This window comes from Manis pentadactyla, chromosome 7 (assembly GCF_030020395.1).
Source record: "Manis pentadactyla isolate mManPen7 chromosome 7, mManPen7.hap1, whole genome shotgun sequence".
NCBI lineage: Eukaryota > Metazoa > Chordata > Mammalia > Pholidota > Manidae > Manis > Manis pentadactyla.
This window is the reverse complement of record NC_080025.1, coordinates 62,251,863-62,264,122: the sequence shown is the minus strand read 5'-3', so window position 1 is coordinate 62,264,122 and position 12,260 is coordinate 62,251,863. Positions and strand designations below refer to the sequence as shown.

General features: G+C 36.1%; 1 protein-coding gene and 1 long non-coding RNA gene across 6 annotated transcripts in view; one reads left to right on the top strand and one right to left on the bottom strand.

Moving 5' to 3' along the window:
- The window catches only part of MAGI2 (membrane associated guanylate kinase, WW and PDZ domain containing 2), a 1,519,032-nt gene that overhangs the window by 808,788 nt on the left and 697,984 nt on the right, over nt 1-12,260 (top strand). The gene's annotated exons all lie outside the window — the stretch shown is intronic.
- On the bottom strand, nt 5,402-11,889 carry LOC118915967 (uncharacterized). The gene is made up of 4 exons (XR_005026238.2): nt 11,711-11,889; nt 11,097-11,127; nt 8,400-8,483; nt 5,402-6,001 (listed from the first exon to the last, which is right to left on the bottom strand). It is a non-coding gene; the product is annotated as an uncharacterized LOC118915967 (long non-coding RNA).

Below are 12,260 nucleotides of genomic sequence, written 5' to 3'. Positions count from 1 at the left end.
TTGAGTAAAAGACTAAACTCAAGGCTAATGAAATAGGTTTCAGACAACAAAACACAAGTTATAGGTTATTTTAAAAAGTCATCATAAAAGCACAGTTTATGCATTTGTTTGCCATATTCCTGACAGTTGAGGTGACTGACTTGACTGGTATCTAAGAGAAGGGACATCCAGTGCCTCTATGCATGAACAACCCATGGTTGCACCCACATCAGTCATCGTCTTCACAGTTAAGAGTCATAGAGATGAAAAATTGCATCTGGACCCATTCAGCACAAAATAATTCAGCCTCTTCAGGTAGCCGATGAGAAATCTGAGAGCTTCACACATCCAACTTCAAAATGTTTGTAGCAAAACCTGCACCATCAGTCTCTTTCTTAATTCTCTTAACTTGTGTTGCGGTCTGTCTCTACAACCAGAAACAGGTTGGAATTGTAATCCAGCCAGGGGTTGATGTACTAAATAGCAACAAATACAAACTTGTCTGTGTTCTTATGGATGAATTTAAGAAATAGAGGCTTTGCAGGAATAAATTGGATAGTACGCATATTAATTGAAAGGTACTATTTTCCCAGGCAATAACTTGAGTTTTCCATGGCTATGGGAGTTTTAAAGCCTTATTTTCTGTACTGACTTCTGTGACCTCACTTTCTTCCAAGTGTTCTCCCTGCCTTTGGCTGTGCCAGAAGCCCTCAGTCCTCTCACTCTTCTTTTTCATCCCTCCTTAGATTACCTTTCTTCAGACTTTGATCTCCACACATTATTCTTCAGAATGTCTCTATAAATCCTTCCTGGATGGTTCCTTTAAGTTCCATGATTCCAACAGTCGCATATCAACTGGTGACTCCAGCCCCACCTCCAGCCCCGTACTTTGTGGTCCAGCGGCTGGTAGACAGGCCCAGCTGGTTGTCCATAGTCAGTCAGACGCATTGTGTCCAAAACTGAATTTGTCATTTCCCCAGCTCCTTCTTCAGAAGTTCTATAATCCACCTGACATCCAAGAATAATCCTGGAATTTATAATAGGTGCTTCGTTCCCACCTCCAAATCAGATCACCCAGTGTCAAGGGGATGGAGAAGTACAGTCCTATACTATCTGGAAAGAAGAGAGAATTGGATCCTTATGATCACAGCAGATAGTAATTTTTTTTTTCCATGTGGTTAATATGTCAGGGACCATTCTGATTATTTTGCACGTATTAAATCACTTAATCTTCATAACACACTAGTTAGAAAGGTGCTATTATTATCCCTATTTCATAGTTAAGGAATCTGAAATGTAATGTTACTCTATTTAGTGGCAATGAATAAGAGAAAAATAACTTCTAACTAATAAGTAAACCATGAAATATTAGGAATGCTCTCTTACTATAAATTTTTACTAGTATTTTAATGTATCATTGCTCTTGGGTAGGTATTATTCAAGGCATAAGACACATCAGAAATTATTTTTAAAAGACAATTAATTCTTTCATTTTTACCTTGTTCTCTGCTTACTTTTTCCTTCAGTACTCGTAGGTGATTATTAGAATATCATTTCAAGTGATAATGAAACTTTGGCAAAGTAATAATTTATTTCCCCTCAGAGCAACCATGGATATTGCCAGTGTTTTTGGAATGACAAATGACAAATACAGCTCTGGTGCCCCATAGTGTGCTCCAGGCTTGCTTGCATGGAAGCACCACACGATTTGTGTTCAGATAGCTCCCCAACTTTTATTCTCAAGGGGAGTTTCATCCTTCCATTAACTTTGCCTCGAATTATGAATACTCATCAGCAGGAGGATCCAGGGAAGTTTAAAATAGATATGATCCATTATGTTCTCTTGAATTTTATGAGTCACTCATAAAAACTTCAGGGAAATTCTAAAAAAGCTAGAGCCTTACAGGGGATTATTAGTGATAAACTTTACTATGGTTTAAGGAAAAGCTAATATGTGATTATGAGAAAGCCTTTTAATTGGAGATATTTGGAGATAAAGAAAGTATAGCTACTTTTAAATTGACATTTTATTAACTTATATGAAGGCTCAAGCCCATTCATAAAAGGTATGGTTTATGCTGGAGTGGGGGAAGGGGAGGGAGGGAGGGAGAACCCGCTTTGATCCTCATTGACTGACCTTGATTAAGGAAATCCTGGGCACGAGTATCACTTTATCTCTGACTTCAGACAACGTGCCCACACCCTATTTAAGATTACAAATTTGAAGTAAACTTCCCTTGACTTCCGAAGAGCATGTATGGAAAGAGAATCATCAAAATATATGAAGACCTCTGGCCTCACAGGTACCTCCAACTTAGCTTTTCTTTAAAAATATGAACCACATCTCTATTATATATTTTGAACAAAACAATATTATCTTAAAAATACCTCTGATTTTTCCCAAAAAAAGGATACCCCATGCCAAATGTACCCAGTATAACAACTCACCTCCTGAAGTCCTGTTTTCAATCAAAATATCAAAGTACCGATCAAATCAACCACGTCATGCAATGGACATAAATTAAGACCCCAAAAGTAGATATCATTAAGTGAAAGTAGATTTAGCCTCCAGTTACCTAATTAATAATTAATGTTCAATCTTTCTCACAATAGAAAAAACTGAAGAAATGAAAACATTTGGATTTTTATCAGTCTGTTTCAGTGTTAAAAAACAATATATATTGTACACTTTGTAAAAGATTATTTTTGAAGCTTTAAGTTTTTTTCCATTTGTTTGAGTCAAAGTTCATACCTGTTTGATAAAGTGGATCTGAGAGAAGATGCAGTCTTTGCAAAGGTGTCATAGGCATATACAGAAAAAGGTCAGGATAAGAGATGGAAACTCCACATTAGTGATTGACTTTAGGGTGAATGCAATTCCATTCATAATCATCTTACATTTTTTAGTTTATTCCATTGTTAAAGATGTATATCCTGATGATCAGCTGTCACTAATCATCTGATCAAATAGAAAATGTCCAACATGTATCATCAGTAGGTACACTGAGTTTGTTCATATTAATGAAAATGAACAGAATTGCTTGGAAGAAACTGTTTGAAGTCATGTTTTAGATTAAGACACTATCGGATGGACTTTTATTAAGACCTTAATAAGGGAGCTAGCAGGTTGACTTCTTAAATACCAGGGATTTTCCTAAGATTTTCATGGAGTTGCTTAATTGTAGGCAAGAAGATAAACAAGAAACCTCTAAATTCATTTCAATATGACTCATATCTGAGTTGATTAATAGTAAGTGTAATTTGTAAACTACTTCCTACACTGATCATGTTTTATGACTTTCCAAGAACATTCAAGGCATGTTTCACAATAGTTCAGATACACAACCACAGACTCCAGTGTGACGATTCACCAGCAGGAGAAACCTTTTCTCTTCACATTAAGTGGCAAATATAAAAGAAATGTGATAGAAACAGAGCATAGTTCAGTGTAACCTGCCTTGAAAAAGTCCTGTCAACCTCATTTGATAGCAAAACTAAGAGTTTTTTGCTTTGCTCACTGGGTCATACGTATTCTTTGTTGCCTGGCTTTTATTCCCATAAGGGAAGGCAATTTATAGCACAGTACATAAATTGATACATGTACCAAATGATTTGCTTCATAATTACTGTATAACTAAAATTAATTCCTTCTTTAGAAACAAATTAATAATTTTTGTTCATAGTTTCTCTTCTCAGAGTGCTTGCATTCTTTTGTTTTTATGTGGCCTAATTTTCTGAAATTTAACTATTTTGATATAATAGCTATGTGGATATTTTAGTAATTTCTGTAAATTTCCTGGGACTTTAATCTTTATGGTGTTATTATAGAAGATTTTTTGACAGTCAGACAAAAGATAAACAGATGCCCAATTGTATAAAAACAATACAAAATACTGACTTCATGTTCTATGAGGAACTTGATACACATCGGCTGAATGAAGTAGCAAAATACAAAATAAGACTAAACCCAATATATAATATCAAAGGAAGATTTTATAATGTCATCACAGTTTTGACAAACTAATTTGCTTTCTCTGATGTAGTTTATTAGAAAGATGAAAATAGTTTCCTATGACTTCAGTGTAATGGAAATATATTTATTTATACATACACACATGTATAAAAGAATACTAAGATTCTTAATCAGGTAGGCTAATAGTGAGTTCTTCAGAGTTTCTCTCCTAACTTCCTAAAGAAATGAACTTGTACACATAAACGAGATGAAATCCTTTAACAGTTCTGTGAGGAGTGAACAGGTATAGCTTTTTCTATAGCTGGAGAAAAATAATTATAGTTATCTCGCAGTCTCAAAAGATTCATTTATCATTTAAGGATGAGAGGACAGAAGGACAATGTAGACATGGCAAAGAGGAGAGTGGTAACTTAAAGACCTAAACAATGTGCAAAGCTCACAGTTATTCATTATAGGAAATGGCAGAACATTTTAGAAAATGTCCATTTTATTTTTACAGTGAGTTTTAAAAAGATATTTCCTCCGTAAACTGAGCATGGGGGCTTATATATATTCATGACGGTCTTTATTTTTTTTAATTAATTTTACATGTTGGGTGTTGTGCTAAGTATGAAAGATGCACAGTATCACTTAATTTTTGTAGTAACTCTTGGATAATTATGACAAGTGTCCCCATTTTAAAGGTGAGAAAACTGAGACTTAATTTAATAATTTGGCCAAGAGTAAAAATGCTATAAGTAGCATAGGTGGAATTGAAATTTTGGCACTCAGTCCCAAAAGTCTAAAGCACTTAAAACTGGTTTTATACTGCTTCTTAGCAAAATGAGAACGCAGACTGCAGGGCAAGCTGAAGTGAAAATGGACTAAGCCTCAATAAGCTCAGACTCCAGTACAAATAAATTGCTGGCTTATATTTCCATGGATATATAGTAAGGCACAGACTTCTCAACTCAGTGATGTAAAGGACAGAACACCCAAAGCTCTTTGAATGGAAAGAAAAAAGAAGTTAAAAGAGATTAAACATTAAATGTCAAAAATGTTTAGTAAATCAAAGTGATGGTAGAAAACATAGTAGTAATTAAAAGGGTGGAGATCCAATTGGCAAATAAAATTTAACCTTGGGATATGGTATTAAGAAATATAAGATCCACATGGTGTACGTTGTAGTTGTGCAAACTGAACAGCATTGAATGATGAAAGCAAAGTAAGGGTGAGGTGATGGCGGTGCTGGGAGATGAAGGCTAGTGTGGCCTGGTGTCTGGAGCCAGATTGTTCTCTCATGTATAATGTCTCAGGTTGCGGATCTGCCTGATTCCATCACTATCTCAACTAGATGAAAGCAAATCTAAAAGAATAAAGTAGCAGGAACATCAAATCACTCAACACATCATGAAGAGACAGTTGTTTGGCTTTCAAAAAGATTATGAATATATTAAGTCTTACCAAAAACCCTATTTATCAGTCAATCAAAAAACTGAGAATCGTTTACTTTTTGCTAAAATGTGTATGATGATAAAGGCTTGGGAACAGTAATTCAAGGTCCACATCATTTAACCTGTGCAAACTAACATATTTGTCCTTTGCCTGAGAATGAAGAGAAAGCAGGTGTGATACATACCTACTGATTAACCCAAATGTATAACTCTGTGTATATGAAGCAGTGATAACTTAGGATTAATGTACCCCTTATTTATAGTGCAGCTAAGGATATTAAATTTTACCACAGTAGGAGGATTAGGCTACATTTAATCATTTCTTGAGTAGGTAAGATGAGCAACATTAATTCTGTTGAGCTTAAATTTGCCTTTAAGAAGTCATCTTGCTTAGAGAATTAACTTGCAGAAGTTGAGTGATTATATGGTAGCAAAGAAAAGATACACTTGAATATACACTGAGGACTGAAAAGTATTTTAAAAACTAGGACCGGAGGATACTGGAGATCTTTCTCCTGGCAGCATCCTGTTGGAGCAGCAGGAGAGCAGCAGACACAAGCCGACAAGGCTTTCGCTGTTCCTACTTGGTTTTAAAAATTATCTGCCAAAACCATTCCTGTAATAAAAGACAATATATTATTAGCATGGTGGTGGGGGTGAGGGAGGCTTCTCCCATTAAGTTCTCTTTCTTCCTAGATGATTTTTTCTTTTGTCTCAAGTTAGTATTTCACTATTTAGAAATAAAACTCTATCTAGGTCTAATAACTCCTCCAGGAAAGGATGACCATTGGTGAAAAATATCTAGAAACCCTGAAATATGAGTAACAGTTAAAGAACTGAGGATATTCAGCCGGGAGAAAAGACTTAACAGATACAGGGAGGCTGCCTTTTGATGTTGGAAATGCTTCCCTGCAAAAAAGAAAATAAACTTGCTCAGTTGGACATCAGATACAGAACAAGGAGGAAGATTTCAGTTTAATGCAATTGTGCCCTAGAAGCATTGTATATGTGACTGTGCTGGCTCCTCAGTAGAAAAAGGCATGGGGGGAGGGAATGGTGCTAAGATTATTTGTATATGTTCTCTCTGTGTATTTATGAGCAATTTAGGATGCTATTTAAGAGACTGGGCTTCCTAGTGATACTTAAAAAAAATCAATAATAAATATCCATCATTTACTAAACACCTACTATGTTCCAGGCATTGTATTACATGATTCATAAGGATCTGATTTAATCTTAACAACAGGTAGATATTACCTCCTTTTTACATATAAAGCAGTTTTGGCATGTACTAGCTATATCTCAAAATCACACAGTTAATACATGGTAAATCTGGAATTTCAATTCAGGTGTGACTTTTTTAACACTATGTTTTGAACATTATTATTTTGCTTCCATTTTTAGGGAAGGAATTCTTTGCTAAAACATTCACTTAAGACATGAAACTCCCTGCAGTTAATTGTGGGCACTCTTAGCTCAGCCTAAAGCCTCATTGAACTCATATCCTGTGTGTATTTGAGTGTGTATGTGTGTACTGCTGACTCAATTTCTTTGATTCATTACTTGAGAAAGGTTTCAAACTGTGTTTCTTGATTAGAGGGAAAGGAAATTCTTAACTCTAGGACTCTTTTTAATGAGAGAGAGAAGGACTTGCGAGAGCTACTAAAGGATTCTACCAGGTTTAGCATAAAAAGTTTGAAACATTAGAATGATTTACCTTTCCCTATATATACATATGTGTATGTGTGTGTGTGTGTGTGTGTGTGTGTGTGTGTGTGTAATTTGGCTTAAATGAACTCCATAAATTTGCAAACAAGAACTATGATTTTGGGGGAGCCTGGATATGTAAGAACAGGGAGGAAAAACAATCTTATGCTAAGGTGCTTTGGGTCTGTAATTTCAATTATTCCTCATGACAACCCTACAAAACAGTTATAAAACCCTGGGAAACCAAGACTCTAGGATGCTGTCAGCAGTCACAAAGCCAGTTATGTTGTAAAACAACAATCTGACCTTAAGTCCATCTGATACCAAAGCTCTTTCCACTGTGCCCCATTCTTGCCTTTCAATAAATATTCATCCTTGGAAATGAGGCAGCTTTGGTCCTAGACAGCAGAATCAAGGAGACAGGACATTTTTCTATGGATATGCAAGGTGGAAGAGGTACCGAGCAGCCAGTTTCACTACAGAGCCACCTATCGGTGGGGCAGCACTTATCTCCCTGAAAAGACTGGGTGTGTGGTGATGAGTGGATTAGTTTGGCCTATAAGCTGGAGGCAGAATCACCTAGGAGAGCAGCTCATTTGGTGATGGGCTGAGCACCGCCATAACCTCCTGGCCTGCTGATTATTTGGGGAAACAACCTAACGGCAGAGTAGATACACCTAATTTACCCAGAGGGGAGAAATACTTTGCTACTTTTCCTCCCTAAGCCTCTGATAGTTTGAATTTGGAGAGGAACAAGTAGCAGACAATTAGAATATTTCTCACCTGGGAGAAAAACTTCTTTGTGATGTCGACTGAAAAAAACAAATATTCTAGTTGCTTTCCTCCAACTCTGGAACTTTTTGATTCTGAGTGACCCATGATGCAGAGATGTTAAAAAATTGTATGATGTGTCATAAGAATACTTTATACAAACATAATGCAAGTTCCAAGGTGTATTTTTGTCCAAAGGGGTTAGTGAAAAAATGCACCTAATCATGATCCAACTGCCATTAATGTTAATAACAAATATCAGATGAGCACCTACTTTGTCCCCAGCACTATATTATATATTTCGCAGAAGGCATTTTGAGATAGGTATTATTAATCTTCATCCTTCTCAGATGAGGAAACTGAGAGTCATAGAAATCAAGGACCTTGTCCACATTTTACAGCCAGCAAATGGCAAAGATGAGATCAATACCCAGCCCTCCAGGTCTCCATAGTGCCCACTTTTTTACTATAGCTTTTTACCTCCTGGTGTCCTTGATTTTTCATCCTTTTGAGTGGTCGCTGTAGATCATACTTACCAGATATTGATCTTTTATGAGGCCTCTGATCATCAGTCTTGGATGTTTCCAATTTGAGAGGATGCAGATGTTTCCAATTTGAGACTATTAATGTAAAAATTACAAAGATTTTTTTTATTTCAATAAGAGAAACTGTTGATAGGGAAGCTTTTAAACTGCAAGCAATGTCTTCATTAATCTTAACTACTTCAGTATGCCCCAGTTAGCATAATCATTGAGTAGTGGTTAATTATTTAGACAACACAGCCACACACTTCATACATGTGCTATTTAATTCGGTGATTAGGACATAAATTTTTTTGTTCCAGATTTATTTGATCACAAAGGATAAATCAGTGAGACACAATGTGATACTTGAATACATTATGTGTTTTGGAGCTTTTCAAAACTAGTTTTGTAGTATGAGAAACATTATATGTAAATATGAAAAATTAATGACCTGGTTATTATCTAATCAGAACCCAGAGTTTTCCCTGTGCAGCTCTTAACACATAATCGAATCCTAAAGCCTTAAGAAAATGAGATGAGAGCAGGGTTATTGAATGAGCAGAATGTTTCTTTCCAGACCAGTAGCCCATGCTTTACTCATGTCCATTTTAATTGACACTGTGTTGCTATAAAGTATCTCGGTAGCACCCTGAGGATGCTCTCCAAGGCTTCACACACCTACAGCTGGAGGAAAACTGCGAAAAGGGCTTAAAAATTTTCTTCCTCTTGCAATATAAAAGCCATTCACCATCTTAATTTTTTTAACAACCTGTAGTCTACAGTCTACCTGTTTATGTATCATTAGCATTTTCATTACAAACATGATTAAATATCAGTATTTTGTCTTCAAAGATCATTTTCAGCATGATATCCATCTAGTTAAAAGATATTCTTGCTGATTGTTTTAAAATAAATCTTCAGCTTGTAGCTCTTAAAATTCTTTACCAACTACCACTGATTTTTTTTTTCCACTCCATTTCTGTTTTCCACTTAGAGTCTACTTTTCTGGTCAAGCTAATCTTTTCTCAGTATGCCAGTCTGTTCTCTATCAATTATTACATTTCATTTTCTTCAAAATATGGACCAAGGCTCACCTATTCAGCTAAGCTAAGTAATCACTCTGCTATTTTCCATTTCTTCAGTAATGTATGTGTTCGTCATTCATTAATTTTTTTCACAAATATTTATGAGGTATCCACTATGTGTCAAGCACTATAATAAATACTGGGAATATAACAAGATTGAGATATGCATGGTTCTTGCATTCACAGAGCTTGCAACTATTGGATAATATTAAGAGTCAAGAGACAATGATGATTAAGTGATGTAAACAGCACCTAGAGTGCTTATGGAAGGATACAAGAGTGGTATCTAACCCAGACTCAGGACTTCAAATACAGCTTCCTGTGTAAGATGGAATCTATATAGAGTGCTGAAAAAGGAATAAAGGTTAGCAAGGTGGAAGTGAAACCCAAGTAGAGGGATCACATGTGCAAGGTCACATAGGCAAGGATTTAAGAGTTATTTTAAATGATTGGAAGGTCAAATATGATTTCATGGATTACAGAGGGTATGATAAAGGAAATTGAGAGGCATCAGTAAGAACTTTGCAAGCCATGGTAAAGTGTTATATCCTGTTTGTGTGTGTTTAGCACAGCTTTGTATGCATTACCATTAATAGTTAACGTGACTCCACAGGATTTAAGATCCAGGACAAATTCAGGTATCCTGTTCTATCTTAGTTACTTATGTGGGAAATGTTCCATTTAAACTGATTATCCAGGAAATATTTCATACTGGCCTGCATTTAACCAGTCATTAAAGTTTTTATCCTCTCTTCCACTTTCCTGAGATGCCAATGGGAATATTTTTGCAGTTGATAAAATAATAGGGAGTAATAAAGGACTTTCATAAGATAGACCCCAAACCTAAGGGACTGTTGAGGAACAAAACATGAGTAATTCCTAAGTTCAGGTTCTTTTGTGTGTCTTGTCTTGAGATAAACAAATATAGTTGACCCAATGTAATAATATGACTCTCTATTACTAAGACATATACTAAAATGTTTAAAGGAAAGATAAAACTATATCTGGTTGTTAGCACATTACCAAGCTAAGGTCTACTATTCTCCAAATGTTTTTTCTTAGTTCCTGGTAGGAGTTGGGGATGGGACAGTGGTCAGAAAAGAATGGGAATTTGCTGAAAATGCCAGGCTTCCCTGTAATAAAACATACCTGGTATTATGGAAACCTCATATGCCATCCCTGTGATTTATATGTAGGCAACGTGCCTCCCTCAACTTCACTAAAGTATTAACTATGTGACTAAAACATTTATTGTACATGACTAGGAATGAATTACATGTCTTAATGTATATTAAAATTGTACAGAAAACTCAGCAATGAAAAAATAAAACTATAAGAGGCTAAAACTTAGATGCAGGACGTTCGAGTTCTTTAAATATTGGGGATAATTTTTCAAAGAAAATTTTAAGAATCTAAAACCAAATTAAAAGCATGAGAACAAAAGTTATTTACTAACTTATGCAAAGAGTTATCCATATCCTATTATATTACTTGCTTGTAATATTGATATACACATGCATGTCTTTTAAGTTATTAGAAAGATAAACATGTAGTTAATACTGTATAACTTGGTTGACCAAGAGAAGTATGCAAAAACTTATACGTTATAACTATACAGCCATACCTCGGGATACTGCAGATTCTGTTCCAGAGCCCTGCAATAATGCAAATATTACAATAAAGCAAGTCAAATGAATTCTTTTTGTTTCCCAGTGCATAATATAAATTATGTTTACACTATACTGCAATCTGTTAAGTGTGCAATAGCACTATGTCTAAAACACAATGCATATACCTTAATTAAAAAACCCATTATTGCTAAAAAAATGCTTACCATCATCTGAGCTTTGAGTAATTGTAATCACTGATCACAGATCACAGTGAAAAATACGTGTAACTCTGGGGGGACAATATATTCCCAGCCTGGGGCAAATTACCTTTGAAACCGAAATCAGTCAAAGGGAGAAATAAAGTGGCAGAAACCCATTATTGCTTATAAGCAGTCATCCACTTCTGCTCACCCATGTCTCTGGTGACCCAGCTGCAAATGGACCCCACCCAACCTCTCCTGTCCAGATATGCCCTCGCTCCCCCTTGTAATTACCTATTGATATGGAGATGGACTACTTCTCTCCACCCCTTGAAAACACTTGTTGATGTGGAGATGAACTAAGGCCAGGTGAAAGATTCTGGAAATATTGCAATTTTACCCACAGCCCACCTCTCAAGAAATCTCACCTAACAATCTACTCACTCTCCATCTTCCGCAATGGCCCCTGTGTGACAACACTGGAGCAATAACAGTAATAAAATCATGATAATCCTCAAGCTGGAGGATTCAGCTAGGTCCAATGTCCTACGCAGATTAATTCCATAGTTTGCCCATTCCACAGGCACCAGTAGCTGAACAAGTAGGGAGTTCATCATCACACAAAGCAATCATCACACAGTAGCTGCAGCTAGGGGGTGGGTCCAGGCCCCAGGGACTGAAGAATAAAATAACCTTAAGGGTGATAAGATATATGTTATAATGATGCCAGCATAGGCAAATCTTGTCCAGCAGGTAGGATGCATGCAAGAGAGTGGTCTTGACAGGACAGTGGCAGGAAAGGGATCTTATCCTGGTCTAGTATACCAAACTTTCACCCCCCTCCTTGTGGGAGTTACAGATGGGTCAATATATAAGGCTATGGGAGGTACATGCACTGGCCATAAAGTTAAAACAATATTACCCTGTAAGATGCTCTTACCTCCCAGACATTTTGGATATACTACTTTGATCTTTGGG